Raw genomic sequence first — 22,619 nt, forward strand, 5'->3', positions numbered from 1 at the left:
AATAGCATTTTGAGCTGTTAAACCAAAAAAGAAAGAAAGAAATTGATATTATTGAGTTTTCAAATCAATAATTTAAAAAAAATCTATTTCTGTTCTTTAAATTATCTGGAAGAAATTTTACCTGTATTAAATTCAGTGTTAGATACCAGTAGGTGGTCAATAAATAGTTTGGAATCTCAAGCAATTTAAAAGGTATTTCCTTAACATCTTTTATTTCTCAAAGATATATTTTAAAAAATCATAGAAATCTGTTCAGAAATAGAGACAATATCCCAAAGGAATAAAACTCTTTAAATTTATGAATAACCCATCTGAAACTTTGAGTCTGCCTTCAAAATTAATTATTTGATCTGAGCAATAATGGGACAGCTCTGTCTTCCCTGCTTTCATGCTTTGCCACAGCCTGTTCCAGGATTTTGGAAGTATTAAGGAGTAAAATGTTTCCACATGAGTAATGCTGATTCCAGACACTCCACCCGAACCACAAAAGGAGCAGATCTGGGCTTGGTGTCTCAAACGCATTTCTTTTTCTGAGCTTTAAATTAGGCAGTAAAGGAAAGGCACTCTTGGATTCTAAACCTGGTGTCCACCCAGGCTTGTCCCATTGGTTCCTGGCTGCTGGTGTGACATGGTGCTCTCATCTTTCAGGGCCATTTGCCTCATCTGTCTGCATGCTTTCCCACAAAACCAGTCAAATCCGTGTGCTCCAAGACTGCATCCTTGACTGGCCCCATTTTGGATGGACTTTGATGCAAAAGCAGGCAGGTTTTATGCACCTAATTGGAATGTGTGTTAGTGGAGAGGTCACCAGTTTTATTAGCAAAAGGGAAACCCAGAATTGTAAAAAAAAAAAAAACCCACAGCCAATTAAAGCCCATTTAATTCAAGTCCCCCATCCTGTTATGTTTGAGAAAACAATGGTCCAGAAAGAATTTCCATGCCCAAGATAATATGGCTAGTTAGTGGCAGCAGCAGAGTACTAAAATTGGTGGTCTTCATGCTTCATAATGTATGGTACATTTTGTGTCCAGTACAACAAAATATCCTCTTCAGTACAGTTGCCCCTACTTACCTGCAGGGCATTGGTTCCAATACCAAAATTTCCAGACATTTATGCCCTTTATATAAAATGGAATAGTGTTTGTGTATAACTCACATACCAAAAATGGGGTAAGGCTAAAGAAATTATTAGAAAGAAAATATCAGTCAACATCCTTATATTTCCTGCTAGTGATTAAGCAATTATACCAATTGATTAAGTAATTATACTAATTATAAGACTGTAATAGTATCATAAGTACCTAATTACTAATACTGATTAGTGTTAGTAATATAATGTAAATGCTATATAAATAGTTGTTAAACTGTAATATTTAGGAAATAATGACAAGAAAAAATGTCTGTATGAGTTTAGTACAGATGCAAATTTTTTAAAAATATTTTCTATCAACGGTTGGTTGAATCTGCAGATGCAGAACTTGTGGATATGAAGGCCAAGTGTACTTAAGATACTGAGGGAAAAGTAACAAATGTTTTTTGCTTGGTTAGACATTTCTTAGCCAGAGTCAAATCCCATGTCTTCCATTAAGATGAGGCCAGAGTAACAAAAGCAGACAGAGAGAGTACTAGACCTGGAAGGGGAAGACCTGGCTTTGGACCTCTGCTCTTGTTTGGAACTGGCTGCATGGCATTGAGCACTGGAATACCCCCACATGTCTCCAGACCAGGTCTCTCAGACAGGAAAGAACTGCACTGCTTCCATACTCCTCCCTGGTTTGTTTCTCTCCTCTGGGAAAGTAGATCCTAGTTCTATGAAATAGTGTAGGAAAATACATTTCCATCCCTTAGTTTTAAGGATTCTGATGTTCTATCCCCAAGGGTCAGAAAACTTCCATAAAGAGGTGTATATTAAATATTCTAAGTTTTGTGGACCATATAATCTCTGTCTCAACTATTCAACTCTTCTACTGTAGCTCGACAGCTGCCTGACATAATCCAGAAAGGAATAAGCATGTTTATATTCCAATTAAATTTTATTTATAAAAGCAGATGATAGAGGCCATAATTTGCAGGCACCTGATCTATTCTAAGACTGATATGTGTGGTCTTCTTGACTGAATTACGGAAGAGATTGTCAGGGAAGTAAGTCCTTAGGAAAATGATTTACACATAGAGAAATTTTAAATTTAAAAGGCCAACTGATGATGTGTGGGAATCTGAATTGTTCACTACTTCAGAACCTTCCCATTTGTCTTTTTTTGTTTGTTTGTTTATTTGTCTATCTTCATATTTTTGTCATCTGTCTTATGTCCCCCTACTGTATTTACTTCTTTGATTGTCACTGTCACTGCTGTCCAACATATTTGGACTAAAAAACATGTGTATCGATTAGGGATTTGGTTGTACACCTCAGAAGTCTTCACAGGATGTCTTAGGCAGAGAAGGACTGTCCTGGAAAGTGCTGAGGTGATCTCAGAATTGACTGGCATCCAGAGGTCCAGACTTGGGAAACACAAGGAAAAAATAGTATAGAGGGGGTCCCACACAGGAAGTTAACTTGTTATTTTTTTCATAGGATCACTGGGCTATAATGCCACCATCCATGGAGACAGACCCTGTAAACCCCCTGGACACTCATGAAGCCATCATGACTATTTCCCACTCTTTGTTCTTTGTCACTTACTCCAAATGCGAATCCTGGGTAGAGCATCTGATTGGCTGATTTAAACCAATTGCCCATGCCGTAGCCACCACAGGATAGGGAGAGGAGGAAATCTCCGTTGTTAAGTGCTGTGGTGGACAGAAGGCATTGAGTATTCCATTTGTACTACACACAGTGGGGGATTCTCACCACATGGAAACGATTTAGAGATTGAACACACAACACAATAACAAAAGACAGCACTGATGGGGAATTCAAAGCCAAATTTGACCCCTGTGTGAAACACACAGTTCCCAGCTGAGGACAAACATATGAGGTGGTGATTCAAAATTGACCACATATCAAAGCATGTGTTCTGTCTATGGGTTCAGACATGGGAGGGAGGTGTAAATTCTCATCCAAATCAAATTCACATTCCCTAGCTATAAAATGATTTTCAACACATATCAGGAAGCATGAGGATGCATATTAATCACTGACATGGATTTATTACCCACTCCTCATTGGAGTTGGGTGGCCCACATCTGTTCTCTAAGTCTGTGGAGTTTTGCCAATAAATCAAAGCTCCAGAGATAGACAAAACTTTTTGGCAGTTATGCCCATCAAAATCTCATATTTTCCAATATGCAGTGGGAAATCTGCATACATCTGTCCTCAGCTCTGAAGCTGACAGCAGCTGGGAGACAGCTGCTTAGGCTTCGGGAAACAGGGTGCAATGTCCCTTGGCATTCACCCTCAAAATCTGCTCCCTTTGTGTATGTAGCTAAAGTTGTGGGTAATGTCAACCTAAATAATAAACTGAGAAAGATTAGTACATGTGTTTGGGATAGTATTACAATGGAAATCCATGTACCAGAGTAAACAATGTGTGTATTTAAAGAGATTGAGGCCAAGTATTCAAAATTAGGAGGATTATATAAGATATACTGAACAAATATTTTTTTACTACAAGGAACATAATAAGTGTGGCATCAGTCCAAGATTAAATAGGCAGTGCACTGGCAAATTGTCTTTGAAGAAGTATTTTCTATATAAGGTTGGGGTAGCCTTTGTGCAAGGCTATGACTTTGGCCAAACTTTTTGTGATAGATTTTGCATAAATATGAGATCCCCTTCTTTATAACCTCTTAGCTCTACATACCTACTACCTATCTATCTGTGGTTAGGACTTGACACAAGAGACTCTGTTTTGACTCTGACAATTTTCATAGTAATAAGCTACTCTGTGATGTATTACCTAACTTGCTCATTTTCACTAGAATTTCAGAAAGCTCCCTTCTCTAATTTACAAGCAACATCCATCAACTTTACCCTGAAATGCATAATTTTATACTGACTGCAGAAAATATTAATTACTTTCAGAAAAGTTCCTCTGTCTCTTGATTGAACATTACAAGATTTTAGTGAATTCCAAGTCCTTATTTTATGGTTTCATAAAATACAACACATTGGTGAGGGAAAGAAGTTCTACAGATGCAAAAAAGTGCAATTTCAGATGTTTATTATGATACATCATCTTTGTACTTTCTCCTGTACTTGCCTGTGCATATTTATCATTCTTAGTTCTACCTGTCTCAGAACATACATTTTTATCCCAATACTTGCATTGAAGTCCTGCCTAACCATTTTTATTTGTATATTATTTCAGACTATATAATTTTACTTATCAGTTTTTATGATGACTTTTAAATTCTAATAAACCAGTCCAGATAGTTGGTCTAATTCAAATTAGAGACAAAAAAAATTAGCTTGGAAAAATGCAAACTTAACAAGCTTAACTTAACAAGCCTAGATAATAATTGACAAATGCTATCAGCAGATTCAAACCACATCTTTAATTGAATATGAACAGAGGCCACCAGATTAGGGCAGACCTTAAGCATCCTTTTAAAAATATGACATTTTGATATTCTGCAATTTCTGGCATGATATTTATTCTTAGATTTCAAAATTTTCCAACTTTATTCCACCCATGTGTTTTCCTCTGAAACTGTCAAACTACCTGTTAACCACTTGATTGACAGGAGTTGAACGGTGGCTCCAAGCCACACTTTGAAAAGCACTTTGAAGGCTGTGTCAACTGACTCGAAGAACTGGTATTTTGGGGATGTTGGAGCCTAGAATCACTGGGCTTTTTGGTTTAAAGGAATTAAAAAATTAAAAACAAATTTAAAAATCATCTAGAACAATGTTGAAGGTAGTGAGCTGTGGGACTTGGGGTCACTAAGAATGAGTGTGTGAAACTGGGTCAATCAAGTTTTGGATGTGGCCAGACTTGGTCTTCAGGAAGTAGTTTGTGTGGGGACAGTTGCTGCTTAGGAACATTCCTTGTCCTCCCTTGCCACAAGGATTGATCAGCTGGTTGCCTCTCGGACATCTCTTCCCAGTTTACTTTTCCCAGTTCATTACCTTGATCCTCCTGCCTATAACCCATCCTCCATAAAGACAGGTCCTTCAACGATTCTAAAACATTTAGTGTGTTTTTCCTAATTGTTTGAGTGAAAATTTAGTTTCTTTTAGATGGCTTTGTTTGGCAGAGTCAGCTTCTCAGAGTCCAGGAGACCTGGTTTGTAGCAGTGAGAAAGACAGGGATATGGGAAGCCAGGAGCATATAGTCCAAGTTGGCCAACTTTAACCAGGGGAATGAGGCATGTCTGTGAGGAAAGCCAGGAGGTACTTGAATTTCCTAGAGCCCAGAGCTCCTCAAGCAGAGTACGGTAAACACTTTTCTTCCTATTTAAACCTGCCAATGTTAGTGGAGGCTTCCAGTAAAGAAGCCTTTGGATGAAGCACCTTGCTTGCTTTCCTGTACAGAGGTCTGCCGCCCCTCCTGGTTCCCCAGCTCCCTGAGCGCCAGGCCTGGGCTATCCTTGATGGAAAAGAACAGGATCTCCCTTCTTTGTCCTCTGTCAATGAACACAGATGCTCTGTTACAACCTAAAGAATATCCATGAGTCTCCCAGGACTCGTTTCCCACATTTGATTTCCCCTCTGTGGATATCATTTGAGGCTTCTTTTTGCTTCAGAAATGATTCCCACCCACTCACCCCCCCCCCTTACCTCTGCTCAGTTTCTCTGAAATACTTTAAAGACCATGTTCTCTTCTCAAATTTGGTTCTGTCACCATCAACCGAAAGTCTCTAATTTTGAGGTAAAATGTGAGGAAGCAGAGCAAAGAAGTTGGAGAGAGAGAGAGAGAGAGAGAGAGAGAGAGAGAGAGAGAGGTGAGGTAGAAGGAGGCAGAAGGAGCAAAGAGCAAGGGGCAGACCTGCCTAATACTCTCCTGCCGACGTCCTGCCGAGGTCGATATCTAACCACATTCTGTTTCCATGGCTCATTGGACAGCTACTCAGTACACTTGCAGGCACCCAAATCTACTGAGTGCCAGTACATTCATAAGAACATGAGAGCCTTCAGCCCACACAAGAGCCTGAGTAAGACCAACGATGGGCTGACAAGAAAGGTTTGACTGTCTTTTTCTGCATATCAGGAGAAAGGAGGAGGTGGAAGTGCCACTCAGCAAGCAAGCTCTGAGTTCTTCCCCTTGCCCCAGAAGTTGGTCCAGTTCTAAGGTGCTAAGTTGCAGAAACTAGACTTTCAGAGCCCTCTGTTGGAATCACAAATGCCCTAAATATTGGGTCTGCATGAGAGCCAGTTAATTGTCCTGTTTTTATTCAACCAGTAAATCTGAGAGGAGACCCTTTAAGGAATACTCAGGAACTCTCTTCCATTATCTTTTGGTTGGAAGATGGGAACAATTCACTCTTCTCTGTTTGGGTCACAGTAGTGTGTTCTATCCATAATGGTAGTATCAAATTGCATTATGCATGTTCTCCCCCCACCATAACATCACATATGAACTACTCTAACTTCATAAATTCATACGATGTATTTTGTTTCTCCAGAATGTAGAACTATGCTCAGCACAAAATTAGCTTTCACTGAATGTACTTTGGATGACTGAATAAGTGCACAAATGGTCATGTCATCAGCAAGGCAGCCCAGAGATCCCCAATGACACTTCCCCCAAGACTTCGCAATGGAATAAAAGTGTTACACATTGAAAATATAAGTTGATCAAATCATAATCGCTCCTCTCCATAGACTCATTATCAAAAGGCGGAACAAAGGATTTCAGCCACATGAAGAGTTAGGGTGAAGGTTTAAATGGTGTGCAAGAGAGCTGAGGTGAAGCTGGAGATGGTCATCATCTTTCTTCAACTTTTTTTTTTTTTTTTGGTCCTAGGGTCTTACTCAAGGGTGCTTTAGTACTGCGATATATCCCCATTCCTTTATTATTTTTTATTTTGAGACAAGGTCTCACTAAATTGGTGAGGATATCATTAAATTTCTGAGGCTGGTCTCTAACTTGTGATCCTCCTTTCTCAGTCTCCTGAGTTGCTGGGATTACAGATGTGCACCTCTGTGTCTGGCTGCCAAGCAGTCCCCTTATATAAGGACGTAGAAGGATGCCATCAGTTGGTGTAGGTCCACCCCTGATAGCCTAATTTTATTATCTCATGTTTTAGTCTATTGGGGCTGCTATAACAAACTATCAAAGACTAGATGGCTTAACCAAAAAGTATTTATTTCTTATAGTTCTGGAGACTAAGAAGTCCAAGATCAAATTGCCAGCAGATTTAGTATTCTTTTGTAATCTTGGTGGAAGCCTCTATGACCCCACAACTCTTGCCTTCTACATGTCTGCAAAACCAGCATCACATAGATGACACCGAAGTCTACCACTGACTTGAGCAGTAGCCAAGGTCCCTTTGGACCATGGCGGCAACAGCCTCTAGGTACCTAGATAGCTGAACATGAGGAAAGGAATCCCAGAGAAATCATTACTAGGCAACGCTATGGAAGCAGGACACCCCATGGCTTTCTTCTCAAAGGAAACTCTTTGAAACAATTTTACACTTTTACACTTTTGAGCCTGCATTGGGTGGGGTATAGCCCATTCCTAAATACCTTCAAGGCATCTTTCTTATTGTCCTGGTACAAAGTACTTGGCTTCTTTTTAATGGCATTAATCTCTTTAGCAACTGCATCCTCCTTGACCAGAACTTTACACTCACTTCTTTTCTGGCCATACTCAATTTCTTTCAAATCTTTCCACTCTACTTCTTGCTCCCAGCTCTTATTATAAATCTCCCAGCTCTTATTATAAATCACAGCAATACCTGTGCCACTTCCTTCATGCTGTGCTGCCCTGAAGTTTCTTCCACCAGGTTAGTTAGTCTATCACCTTAAACTCAGACTCACACAAAGTTTCAGGACAGGGACTAAATGTAGACACGTTCTTGGCCATAATGTCCTCTGGTCCAATACCCAATAAATTCCTCATTTTCATCTAAAATCTTAAGAGTCCAGCCTTTTCTTTCCTCATTCCAATCGGCATTCTGGTCTTCTGAACTCTACCAGACTCACCCATAATCTCTGCTTCAACATTCTGTTCTCCTTCTCCAAACTTTTCCAAACTCCCACCACAAACCAATTCCCAAAGGCTTTTGAACCACACTGTGAAGTCTAATCTCAGTACCAAATGTTCTGTTCATCAGCTTTCCCTTACTATGACAAAATACCTGAGATAAACAACTTAAAAGGAGGATGCATTTATTTTAGCTCATGGTTTCAGAGGCTTCAATTCATGGCCACTTGATCCCATTATTTTGAACTTGAATCATGGTGGCCACGAAACAAGGCCACCATGGAAGGAAGAAAGAGGAAGAGGCTGTGGTCCCAATATCCCCTTCCAGGGCATGTCTCCACTGACCTAACCCAAGTGTTACTCATGTCATCAAATTACACTCTTCTAAAGACATGATCAGTGAATAGAATGTAACCATTCATACCAGCTTTCCCACAGAGGCCTCTCTTGTAAATACTTCCTAATTTACATGACACAAGGATCTGGCCCTGTAAGGCTGGCCCATATTTATTCTGGCTATTGTGGACCTTGCTGTTACTTCAGAGTTTCCTTCATCTCTCTTCTCCACTAAATTTGTTTCCAAGTAACCTTTATCCCATGAGAAAAGAGAACCATATGTTTGCTGATAGGCCAGGGAATGAATGGTGCATTAACTTTCCCATCATGGATAGATTTTTAAAGGGGACAAGTTAGTTAGGTTGTTTAGTTTTTCAGAGTTCTAAGTATCAAACCCAGGGCCTTGCACTTTCAAGGCCAGTGCTCTATCACTGAGTCACATCCCCAGCCTAGAGAGGGAGATTTTTAGCTCAAAAGAAAATATGGCTTATGATGGAGGTTTGCCTATCAACGCTCAGCCCTAAATATTCAATAGATTCCTTCCCATAGGAATGTGCTCTTGCCAGTTCTTTGGCAATTGCTATGACCATGGCTTCCTAAATCTGTTCCCAGATCCCTGGCTACTCCACAGATCAAAAGCATTCTCCACAATGCCAGAGGGATCTGCTCATTCAAAATTCTAAACTTGATAATGTGTGTGTCAGATTTCTTCAGAGAGATACAACCAATCCATGTAACAAGATTTATTTTAAGAAACTGGTTTGTATACTTGTGAGGGCTGGCAAGTGTTATAAGCAGGGCAGGCTGGTACTCGGGAGACCCGGAGAAGTTGCTTTTGTAGTTCAAGTCCAGAGGCAAAATTTGTTATCTTTGGTATACTCCAGGCTTTTTATCTTAAGGTCCTGCACTGATTGGACAAGGCATGCCCACATTATGAAGGGTAATCTGCTTATTATCCTACTGATCTAAATGTTAACCTTATTGAAAAACAGTATCCCAGCAACCTGTCCTTGCCATGGTGACACATCAAATAAATCTTCACAGCTGCATAAATGCCTCCAAGGGTTTCCCCTTCAGAGAACACATCATGAATTGCAGCTCCATTTGTATCTCGACCACCATCATCAATCAGTGCTTTCACTCACATCACAATCCAACTCAAAACTACTGGAAATTTCCCTTAAATAACATTCGTTTATTGAACCAGTTCTTTAAACAAATACTGATTGAGAATCTCCAATACACCAGGCACTCTCTAGCCACTGAGAACACCAGAGTTCACAAAGACACAACCCTCTTCTAGGACTGAAACCTATTGCTATTGCTGTACTCACCACATTCCAAGAAAATTCTGCATCCACCTGTTTCCCTCACTAGACAGGTCTTACCCATCTGCCTTCATCCTCTACTATACCAGCACAGTCTTTGACCAGAGAGAGGGCATGTTTGTCCCTTGTCCATAAGGCACTGGCCCTGGCACTCATCACACAGTTCCCAACATCCTGTCCCTCATACTCTCACTTCCCCAGTCCACGAACTTACCATTGCTTGCTAAGGTATAAGTGACTCTGAAACCCTTTCTCTGTATGAGTCAAAAATAGCAAGGGCTGGGGTTGTGGCTCCCTGGTAGAGCGCTTGCCTAGCATATGTGAGGCACAGGATTCAATCCTCAGTACCACATAAAAATTAATAAATAAAACAAACAATTTTTTTAAATAGCAAATAGAAAAATATATTTAGAATATTCATTAGCAATGTGTTTTGGTATGTATATAAATGTCCCTGGAAGGATTCTGTGTTGAAGGCTTGGTCCCCAGTGCAGCAATTCCAAGGCAGGGATCTGTGGAAGTGAATAGATCATGAGGGCTTTAATCTCATCAGTGGATGAATCCATTCATAATTGAATGGACTATTTGTAAGAGGTGGAACCTAGCTGAAGAACATAGGTCATTGGGGGAATTCCCTGGAAAGAAAGGTGCATATTGTCTCTGGCCCCTTCATTCCCCCACAACCTCTGGCCACTATGAGGTGAGTAGCTCTGCTCCACACACCCTCCTGCCATAATGTTCTGCTTCACTATACACCCACAACAATGGCTACAGCTGCCTATAAATTGAAACCTCTGAAACCACAGGCCAAAGTAAATCTATTTTTCTCTAAGTTGATTTCCTCAGGTATTTTGTCACAGCAATGAAAAGCTGACTAACACAGCATGAATAGGAAAGAGTATTTAGTTGGCTAGAAACCTAAGGATAGGGAGAACTTTTAAGTTTGCTATAGGAAGAAAGGATGTGGCAAAGGGAAGCCAGAGAGATTGCATATGTGAGAAGGTCTCAACACACCATTGCCGATCCAGAGATGAAGAAAGCAACATGCTAAGGAATGAGGTGAAATTAAGGAACTGAGAGGGGCTCCCAGATCACAGCCAGGAAAGAAAGGGATTTGGGGAGTGAATGATGGTATGGACATTCAGTAAAAGTGTATCCAATCCTTGAAAATGAGAAGAGCTTTATATTAAATGCTATATGGGGTGGGGGGACAAAAGTATTTATATAATAGGTATGTGTATCTACAGGATTTTTTGTAAAAGCCATTTATAGCCAAGGATGATAAGGATATGGAAACAGAATGCATTTAGTTGTTAGAAATTCATTGTTTTATTTGGTTAAAAAATAAATTTTGGTCACAAAATTACTATACAAAACTTTGGTTTCTTGATTTGTTCCAAATTAAAGTAAAAATGCATCTGGAGCTGCTATCGTCCCTTAGCTAAGAGTGGCAGTGCCAATAGAAGACATATTTGGTTAATTTAGAAACAATCTAATCATTTCAAATATAAAATATATTCATTTCAGAAAACTGCTTTTTCTGAGCCCTTTTTCTAAGGTAATAACTAAGCTCTTGGGAGAAAACATATGCCTGAAGGTTATAGCTAAGATATGCCCTTCAGAGAGCATAGAATATAGTTGATTGTTCTTCTGTGTCCCTCTGGAACCAAGGGTACCCTTGGCTACCTGGACATGCCTGTCAGCCATTTCTGTTTTCTGCTGCATGTTCTTCTCTTTAGTTCTCTCTTTCTTATGCTTTTTTTTTTTTTAATTAGGAACAAGACAGAGGTTTTCCCTGCTTTCAGAAAAAGCAAGAGAAAAAGGCTGAGTGGCAGAAAAAGGCTGAGTTTGAGACTGCAGTGCAATTCTAGAGAAGTATATCAAGGAGAAAGGGGAGTCCTGGAACCAGAGTCACCATACCAGAAATGTACCTGCCTTGGTCAGGCTGGGAGCCACCTGCAGAATGACTGGTCTCCACGGAAGCCTGACGTTGGTTGCTTACAAGCTTATAACAGGATTCAAAATATTTCTAAAGCATTATGTCCTCCAGATTGAAAGAGAGGTCAGGATTTTTTTTGTAAAAGCCATTTATAGCCAAGGATGATAAGGAGATGGAAACAGAATGCATTTGGTTGTTAGAAATTCTTCATTGTTTTATTTGGTTAGAAAGTTGTCCTTATTTTTGAGACTCCAGCTGATATTATCCTTGTATTCAAGGCATTTATACTTTAGTGTGGAGACAGAGGTTATCAGCAACAATTGTATAACTACAAATATATTTATATGTGCAGATGAGCTTGCATTTACATTATTAAGCTAATCAAGGTGGTAAAACTGTCCCTTTCTATTCGTTCTCTTACAGAATTCTTTATATTGTCATGGATTTTGTTTCCCTAATTAAGAGTTCTGACAATAATGACAATAAAATGCCTCAAGCTATGAAAAATATTTAACATGTTCCTAATACACAATCCAGGCATGAGCTTTTCAAGGTGAAAATCAGCCTGGGACAAGAAAGGGTAAAGGATAGGCTGGATCTCTGAATGGGAGAGTCCTGTCAGCATCAGCAAAAACCTACCATCAAAAACCTACCTACTATCACTAAATGTTAAAGTAATGGCTGTTTCCAAAAAGTCATCATGGGCCTAAATTCGTATAATCGTCTTTTTATTTGTCTGGCTCCCCCTGGTTGAGTCATAGGAAAAGATCCAGCTCTGTGGACTCCCAGAACCTAGCCCAGTGACTTTTACAGATTACAGTCCATGGAATCATCACTGCCCAATCACTGCCATGAGAAACAGAGAAAGTGAAGCTCCCCACAACTATGTTAGGTGGAAGAGGTGCTATTAGCCAAACCCCTCCATTCCGGGCCTTCTTATCAGGGGGCAGTCATTGCAGCCTGAGAGGAAGGCTCTGTACAAATGAGCTTTCTGGCACTTTCATCCTGATCTCAGCCATGAAGTCAGTTTGTAAATGCAAATTACAGCTGCTCCCTCTGACTTGACCACAAGCCACATGGCAACTGGCTAGCCTGGTAGCAGAGCCAAGCCACTCTCAGAGGCTCATCTGTGAATCCTATTCTCCTGATATTATAGGAACATCTGTAAGGTTCATTTTCTCCTGCAGAGTAGGGAAAAGAAAGAAGCTGCATACTGGTTTACTTGTTAAAAATGAAAGACTTTCCTTTGAGCTGGGCCATTGGCTTCTGAATAGCGATGTAAATGAAGTCATTCTGCAGCTGGGGACCCAGCAGCCAAAGAAGCTGAGGCTCAGAGACTGGGTTGTCTGGGCCAGGTCTCATCTTAGCAGAAAGTGTGATTTAAGGATGAGTATATTGAGCAGTTGTTTGTTCCTAAACACAAGAAGGTAGAAGAGATAGAGGATTATGAAGAATTTCCAGACTGAGAGCCTTGCACAACCTCAAAATAGATAGCAAGTTAGGAAGATTTTTAAGACTGTGTTCCTTCAGAAATAAAGGGTCCATTCTTTGTTCTCTGTGGAGAGGTAACTCTAAGGTTCATTTCTACATCATGGCCTTCTTCTTTGGTCCTTCTCTGGGACTTTCATTGAAGTTTCTGAATTTTATTATGCATGCTCATCCCACCAGAAAATTATGAAACCATAATAAGCCAAGTTTAAAATGCCCAAAGTTGGAAATGGGTTTGTGGAAAGTGACCCCCACCGTCAGATGAGTAAAACTAAGTGGAGGACTCAGTTCCCATTCATGCATAGGCAAAACTTAGGGATCTTCTTAGCATGTACTTAAATAATACATCATATACAATTATAAACGCAACTAAATTATGTCTCCCAAAGCATAGGTGTATCAAAAAATAAAAGTTCAAGAAATTGAGTTTTAAAGATCAAATTGGCTTTCATTAGCTATTCATGAACGGGGCAGCATCTAGTCTACAAAATAGAGGAAGCGTCATTGAGTGTTTCTGTCACGTAGCTTAAATCAGAACAAGGAAACACACACGGCAAGAACCAGATTGGATAACATCAGGTGAGTTTCCTTACATGGATTTAAGCAAAGGGAACTTCCTTATCATGTTGGCTTAGATTGGTAGACCCCTTTTGATTGGTTGACATGAATTTCCTGTCTTTTGGAAAACTGGCCAATTTGGGAATTTTCCTTTTTTGTTTTCTTAATGTTTCATTTTGATCACTGTTTGGCATTAATAAAAGTGATTCCATGTTATTTGGTTTGCTGGGATCTGTTGTAAGAACTAGGTCCAAAACAATGGCCTCTCATAAACTTTATTTAACAGGTCAAGTCTTAATCCCCCCAGTATGAATGTGATCATTTTTGAAATAAGATAATTGAAGATATAATTAAGATGTAAATTAAGATGATGTCATGCTGGAGAAGAGTGGTTCTAATCCAATGACATGTGGTGACCTAACAAGAAGAGAGAAATTCAGACACAGACACATGGAGAATACTATGCAATGACAGAAGCCAAGGTTGGAATGATAAAGCCACCAACCAAGGACTAACGGCAGCAACAGAAGCTGAGAAGTGAGGAAGGACTCTACACAGAGTCTCAGAAGGAGTGTGGCTTTGCTGATGCCTTGATTATGGGCCCTTAACTATACTGTGGGAGAATACAACATTGCTATCTTAAGCCACCCAGTTTATGTTTTTTTGTTACGGTAACTTCAGGAAACTAAAATGTCCCCTTTCTCCCCTTCTTTTTTATATGCATTACGTGAAATAAAATTTATTAGAACACCTGTGTTTATTGGACATAGACCTATTGTAGTACATTCTATAGAATAACACATTTTCTGCATCCCAATGGTCAACCATAATACACTTAAATCAATCATGGCAGAGTAAAGTTTGAATTTCTTCCTGCTGTTTCTACAAAAAAAAAAAAAAAGAAATTATAAAATTATTGTCATATGGAGAGGCAATTAGACTATGTAGCCAAAAAAGATAGAAAAAAAGTATTCATCTACTTAATAAAAAATCTATGTTATTTTCCTGACATTTGTGATGTTTGTGGCATTTGCCAGTGTAGAGGATCAAATAGTGGCCTATAAAAGTTAAGTCCTGGTCCTAATCCCTAGAGCCTTGTCAACATCATCTTATTGGGAAAAAGGGTTTTGTAGATGCAATTAGGTTCAGGATTTTGAGATGAGATCATCTTGAATTACCCAGGAGGCCCTATGTCCAGTGGCAGGTGTCCTTATAAGAGACACAGAGAGGAGACAGACAGAAGAGGTGGAGCAACCTGGCCATCAAGGCTGAGAAAGCCAAGACTCAAGACTGCCACCAGAAGCTGGCAAAGCCAAGAAGGATTCTCTCTTAGAGCCTGCATGGCCCTGTCTACCATTCAGGTTCAGACTTCTTGTCTCCAGAACTGTGAGAGAATACATTGTTGTTTTAAGCCATCACATCTGTGGACATTTGTTACGGCAGCCATAGGATGCTAATGTAGTCAGTGCTAGAAAAATTTATCATTTATTACAAGTTCTGCTCTCACTCTAAAGAAACAACCAACTCCATGCCTAATTGTGCGTTCACACTCTTGCATTCTTTTTCTTAAAGAGGGCTTCCCAAGTTTCACAAGCTTTAGAACTCATAGAACCTGGAGTTGTGTGTTGCTGTCAATATCTGGGGTGTGAATTAGTCCCACAATATCACAATATCACATTACTTTATGTGTTCACAGGTTGTAGGGAAGGCAACACAGTCATATTTGAGAAATCCCATTCTCTTCCCATAGTCTTTTAAAAATCCAGAGCACTTACCTTCGGAAAACTGGAACTCTGAACATATTACTTCCTGGTCACCACTACGGCTTCTCCTGGTTCTGCTCTTATTTGTAGTCAGAAAAGTCAGGTGATTTCACTCCCATCCTGTAGCCAAAGAAATACAGGTGTTTTACCTCGGTCTCCAAGGCTACCATTCCTATCTTCTGCTTCCACACTGGATTCTTTCATACATCCCATCACTTATCTTAGCAATCTGTGTGGTGACAGGACACAGGCCTGGCTAGGAGCTCTTCCCTCACCTAGAAATCTGTCACAAAGGCTGTTGAGGAATTTCTGGGGATTCCTGATCCAAATTTGAAGCTTGAAAATTCTCTTAGGATGAAGGCAGGGAAAACACCTGGTATTCCTTCTTAGATACACACACACACACACACAATCTCAATTAGGCTGCCACATTACTGTTTTTTTGGTTGGTGACACTGAAGTTCTTAAGGTTAAGTAACTGCTTCGAAATGAGAATGAAACTGCCTAGTCCTTCCCCTGGTGGCGAGCCAACTTCTATGTCAGAGGAGGGACCTTGACCAGCTTTAAAGAAACCCTAACTGGGCTCCACTCCAGCTGCCACATGATCTTCAAGAGCAGAAGGCCACTCCATCCTTGTTTCCAGACAACCCCGGCAACTTCCAATTCACCACAAGTTAGACATTTGCAGATGCTACATCTCAGTTTTTTCACCACCCATAATTAGGTCTGAAAGGGCATAGGAAAGGAAATGCCATTTGTCAGCAACATCAGCGGCCCTGGAACACATTGGCTCCAACTGGCTCTTATCTGTATGTTTTAAGCAAAAACATTCATCAGGGGGAAAATACACAAATGTGCGTTGCCAGAGGAGTAATGAATGGCAAGTCGTTTGCCTCAGTAGAAATCTTCCTTTTTTGAGAAGACGGATGCAGAACCCTGAGGGAAGCCACCAGTTTCCAGAAGCTTGTAGAAACTGGACTAATTCTTTCTCCTTATTTTTTAATGTTCCTTATTAATTCTATTGGCATTTCTGTTATTTCACATTCATGAAAAAAACAAAACCACAAGATTCATTCTCTATTCAACATCTCTCTGCTGGTCCCTGATGGCTTTTACCTCTTTATCACAATTTCTGCTTAAGTTTAAACCTTCAGGGTCTCAATCCCAATGGCTGTCATTGTCCCCGAATAAATCCCCCATCATCTGTCTCTCTACTACGACCACCCACATTCCATGGAGTCCCCAGAGGGACCTTTACTTTAAAATGGCCTTCCCTTCTTTGAGGGAGGAAAGGGGCATAGGACATGTGACGTGTTAAAAATATGTAATTGGGAGGCATTTTGGTGGGAGGACACCGGTGGCTTGGGTTCCTGCTTAAGCAGACTGAAGTCCAATGTAAACCTGAAACAAAACTTAAGCTTTATCAGTCAGAAACCATGAACTAATATGTAGCTAGGAACTTTCTACTTGAACTAAACAAATATATTTTCCTTGTCTTGTTGAGCACGTTGTACAAGTTTTCCTCTCACACTTATCCTAGGTGAAGCAATAAAATGCTTGCTAGCCAATCAATCACTGTCTGCTTAAATAAACTCAGAATTCAATGTGCTTAAATCTATTTTTTTTTTTAAATAGACATCAGCACCAAGTAAGGTTGTATGTTCCAGATCAAAACCGTCTGGATTCAGATGAAAAGACTTCACCTTAAATTTATCCTGGACCACTATACCTGCATATATTCCATACTAAAAGTCAGTTTATGAATAGTTTAATTAGGATATCAACAACACAATTATGTTTTCTTGCATTTTTCCTGTTATAAGCATCTCATTCATAAAAGCTGACTATTTAAATTATACCACAGTTTTTCTAACTCCATTTTGCATTGCTTCCTATTTTAATAAACCCATTTGTAAATGCCTTTAAAAAAAAAAAAGATTATCTTAAGATAATCTGCCCCAAATGCTCAGCAGTGGTTGAACAAAAGGACCTGACTTTTTCAAGACTCCATACTGTCCTCTCAAACTAATAAAATCCCCCCTCTGCATCCCCACTCCTGCTCAGGTCAGTTGAGAACTGAAGCAGCATCAACTCTCTGGTCCGGGACTTGGTTCTAGAATGTCCTATCTGGATCTGAGGTCTTCCTGTGTGTGTGTGTGTGTGTGTGTGTGTGTGTGTGTGTGGTGGGGGGTAGATGAAGCTACTTCATGCTTGTTCTCTCAACATTTGGCACTTCTTATCTCTCATTTTGATATATCCCTTCACACTCAGCAAAGCATTTGCAGAGCTCCTCTCCCATTTTATTCTCCTGACAGCCCTACAGAGTCTAAAACTGATGTTTGGCAGGGTTAACTGACTTACTCAAGCTTCCATAGCTTTAAAAAAAAAAAAAAAGATTATCTTAAAATAATCTGCCCCAAATGTTGCAAAGCAAGACTAAACTTGTCTCCTGACTCCAGGCTCAGTGCTCAGTTACTAATAATGATGACCAATCATTTATTGCATGCTTACTACTTGCCAAGCTCAGCTCTTAGCACCAACTCCATGAATTCTCATATCAATTCCTGGGTCATCTTGGATTCCCCAGGAGAAGACCTTGAAGCAAGGCTTCAAGGGCAAATTGTTTGTTCAGAAAGTGGTCTTAGCAAGCCGGCCTAGGAATAAGGGGAAGTGATGCAGAGGAAGGAGGGGGGTTGAGAGATGGTGCCAGTTATCACTGAAGCCAGAATTCAAGACAGGCAGTCAGTATAGATAGGAAAATCTGGTCAGATCAGATCCAGGAGGCCAACTTGGGTCCAGGAAGTTGGAGACCACTCCTGAGGAATTGAAATGTTAATGCCTTCAGAGCCCTTCCTCCACTCTTATCCAGATAACCTACCCCTGTTCCAAACTGTTTCTAAGGTAACCTGTCCTAAGAATTGTCCCTCTCTACAGGGAGTCCTAAAAGTTGTTAATTAATGCACCCAGGGACCCCTTCCTGTCCAGATCACTCCACCTTGGCCCCTCCTGTTCACATGCTTCTCACCTTTGGACCATCCCACCTGGGCCTAGAGAGAGAAGTGGGAAGAGAGCAGGAGAACAAAGGAAATTTAGGATGTATAAAAGAGGCACTTCTTGGGATACCAGGATACCAATATGGCCCCCTTATCACTCCCAGGAGAGGTCTGTGTTACCCCTATTTAAATAAATCCTGCTCTGGATGCTTGCCTGGGCTTGCTTCTCTAAGGTTATACTTCAACATGTGAGGAAGCAGGACTTGTCACCGGTAGCCAGCAGTATCACCAGCACAGTAGTATTAGATTATTTCTGTGAGAATGTTCTAGAAGCAGTGTGGAACATATGCTTCAGGTTTATTCAGCAAAGGGGCTAGAGAGCTAGGAGTTTTGCACACCAGTCTCACCAAACATTATTTGAGGCCACTGTGGTATCAGGATCACAAGGGGAGGGCAGTTAGATAGGCAAAGCAAGCTTCACCACTCTCGAGGAGTGTTGAGCAAAGGTATTAGTCATGCACCAAAGAGGTTAAGTCAAGAGCACATGGGTGGATGCTAACTGCAACCACTACAGGACTACTATCTGCCTGATTATAATTTTAGAAATGAAGCAGCAGAGATCAGAGGACTTAAGCCTCTTTCTGTGGGTCACACAAATAAGAAGTGGAAAAGTTGGTTCCAGTAGTCAGATCAGAAGACCAAGCTCTTTGTCACCATGCTGCCATCCTCTCCTCCTCACCACCCAGCACGGCCTCTCCCCACACTCCAGACATCCTGTGTGCCTTTTGTTCCCCAAACTGGAGCCCCTCCTTGATCCAATTCTTCTGGCTTCCAGTACCCCTGCTTCCCCATGACTTTCTGGCACCCCTCTTCCCACTACACAGTTGCACTCAACTAGGGTTTAATTTAGCATGCCTCTGAATTCCTGGTGGGGGGATTTCTAAATCAGGGACTGCTAGACCCCATTTCAAAACACTGGCACTAACCACCGCGGACTCCAAACATTTTTGCCCATTGATCTTGAAATTGAGGCAGCCAAGGAAAACACAATGCAATAGAGCACTGGGTAGGACACAGCTTTATCTATGCAGAGAAAACAGAGCAAGATCAGCTTCAGTATTGCACAGTGGTGCCCTGTGGTTAGTAGGTGTCTTCTGGTAGCCAATGCAGAGCAATTTACCTCCCTATCTATGTGTACTTCCCTTGTGGCCTAGAGCAAGGACCAATCTATCTCTGGTGAAGTCTGAAATACAGAAAGCTGGGTCTGCCTGAGGGCCACCGACACACAGCGTCAGCAGAACAAAGGACACTCCCTGAGTCTACACCTGGACAGATATTCCCACACCAGGCAACAAGCCTGCCATTCTGTGGGATCTTTACCTCTGGGTGAGAAGTGCCCCCTTTCCCAACAGTTTCTGATTCTTCAGCTCAAGGGAGGGGCAGAGGATGTGCATCTAACAGGTCCCTAGATGACACTGCTACAGGTCAGGAAGGGGATCCTGCTCTGAATCCCCCCTTCCTATACTAGGAAACCTATCTGCACCTATCCACACCAAGTTGTGTGGACCTTAGGGGCCGCAAACACTGGAGACAGAAGAGTGTCCTGGGTTCAGATCTCATTTCACCTACCAGGAAACCTGGGTACTTCATTCTGTTGTCTTTCTGGAGTCTGCCCTGGAGGGGAGAAGTGGAGAGGGAAAGGTCGGACCAGAGGGACTCATTGAATCACCCTGGGGAGCACAGCCCACTGTGTGCACATCTCACCTGCAGCTTGGGGAGCATGGGCTACAGTCTCAGCCAAGGGGATGTCCAGGGTACCCGCAAGGAAGAACATCACAGAAGAAGAATGGGAAGCTTTCAGGAAAGTTGAGGTCAAACTGGCCATGTTTGGTCAATGTATCTACTACTTTATTGCACTGTTTCTATGATCTTCAAAGAATCAATTCAGTTGGCCAAATTTTAAAAAATCAATTTAAACAGCTAAATGTTATTTGGTGTTCCATAAAATAAAGTCGGATGTTGAAATTTCTCAACAAATTTTCATATTGAACACTATCAGTTATGAGTCAAAGATACTTGTGGGTACCTACTATGTAGCAGACACAGATGCTAGACCCTGGTGGAGCCATCTGTGATGAACCAAAAGTTCCTGCCCATCCTGACTGAAAGGACACTCGTAAAGTCCACACAAGTCCAAGGACCACATCACACACTGAAATCCCACACAAGGGATTTATTGTCAGTAGCACAGAGCAAATGGACAAGGCTGTCCTCTGAGGACAGCAGCAGCCTGTCGGCACTCACAGAGAAGCTCTATAGCCCACAAGAGGAATTTTACAAGCTGCTTAGGGGTTACATCATGGGCTGGGGTGGGGTCGACCCTTTAGCAGGCACATGTTCTTACGGGAGGCTAAGTAGCTGTGCCTCAGAATCTCTAGATAAAATAGCTCCTAATGGAAACTTAGGAGTCCCTAGATAAAATGGCTCCCAACCTAAAATGGTGGATCTAATGCCAATATTAATCTGATGCCAATATTCCTCCCTTTTTGTTTTTATAGATACCTGGGGTGGGGACGATGGTCTTTCTTCTGTAGCCTCTTCCTGCTGGTTAGGGGTGAAGAATCTCATTCCTGTAAAGGGGATCAGGGGGAGTTTTAGGTGGGGGCTGAAAGGAAAGTGACCACAACAATCAGAGCAACCAAGAGATCTTTATTGCGGCGGTGTCTGACTAACAGGGAAGGAAGGGGAAAAGAGAGAGAAAGAGAAAGAAAGCAAGAGAGACGGGAAAAGAGAGAGAGAGAGAGAGAAGAGAGAGTGAGAGAGAGAATGGCAGGAGGGAGTTTTTATAGCCAAAATCTAAAGGGGTCTTGGGGTCTGCAAGCTGCCTTGTTGGCATACAGTGATTGGATCATACAATAGTTGCTAAGGGTGTCATCTTCTACCTTCAGACAGACAGGGCAGGGGCTAGATGTGGGTTTCTTTTGCACTAGATGGGTGGGGGTCAAGTGTTCAGCCTTGAGTGGGGTTGAGTGTTCAGACTTGAGGCAAACAAGCGATAAGGAACCAGAAGGGTGAGGGTGAGGGCCGAGTGTTCAGTCCACCCTGCAGCTAACATTTGTTCAGCCTGCTCCGCAACTAACAGAGGCAGAGTTTCTGGAGTGACAGGAGTTCTTGGTCTTGGGCGTCAGGGAGTCTTGAAGGAGAAGTTGTTGATTGACTGACTGGTTGGTCAATTTGTGTAAATGATCTTGCAGGAACTTCTGTAGACAATGTAGCTGCTCTTGTAGGTGTTTGATCTTGTCCTTCACTGCCCCTGACTGGTTGACATAAAAACAATATACTCCTCCTGTAGGTATCCGCAGAGGCCTCCTTTCTCAGCTGTTAATAGGTCCTAGTCCACAGCGGTTTTGTAGGACCAAAGGATACCCCCTATCAGCTGATTGGAGAGCTGATGAAAATAGGTAATGGATGTGGTTTTTCCTGCCATTCCTGAGGCTAGGCCTGTCGTAACCCCAGGGGGCTACTAGGGGAACAAATTGAACAGCCCGTTTGTATAGGCACTTCCTCATCCCCTGAGACGATGTCTATAGATGGAAATAAGAGAAGTAAACCACACATGCCCTTCCATCTGGGGGGTAGGCAAGGATACACAGTTGTCCCTCACAGGAAGGAGGCCTTGGGGACTGGTGATCAATAAGAGTTTTGAGATGATCTGTCTACATTGACCCTCCTGCAAGTCCCCGACTGACATATTCCCTGTGAGTTAAAACACACTGGAGCAAATTGGAAGAGGGGTACTCCTGGAAGCATAGGTGAAATGTCAGCGGAGTCTGGGGAGGTCTCATTGAGTACCAATGTGCTGTTTAGGCCTAGAAACCTGCTAGTAAATGAGAGAAGCCAATAATCTCTTGTGAAGAGGTGTGAGGGCTGAGAAGTTGTCCCCTTAGCAAAGTTGGAGAGGACAAGGCCTTTATTTGAGAATATAGATCTTTAACATAGCCAGGGTTATCAGGAATGTAAACACAACATTTAACTTTTAATGTGACAGATGTCCACACACATAAGATGTAATTAAACCACTTAATGTCATTTGATTTTGTAAAATCTTTCTACTGGTGTGA

Source organism: Marmota flaviventris, chromosome 5 (genome assembly GCF_047511675.1).
Source record: "Marmota flaviventris isolate mMarFla1 chromosome 5, mMarFla1.hap1, whole genome shotgun sequence".
NCBI lineage: Eukaryota > Metazoa > Chordata > Mammalia > Rodentia > Sciuridae > Marmota > Marmota flaviventris.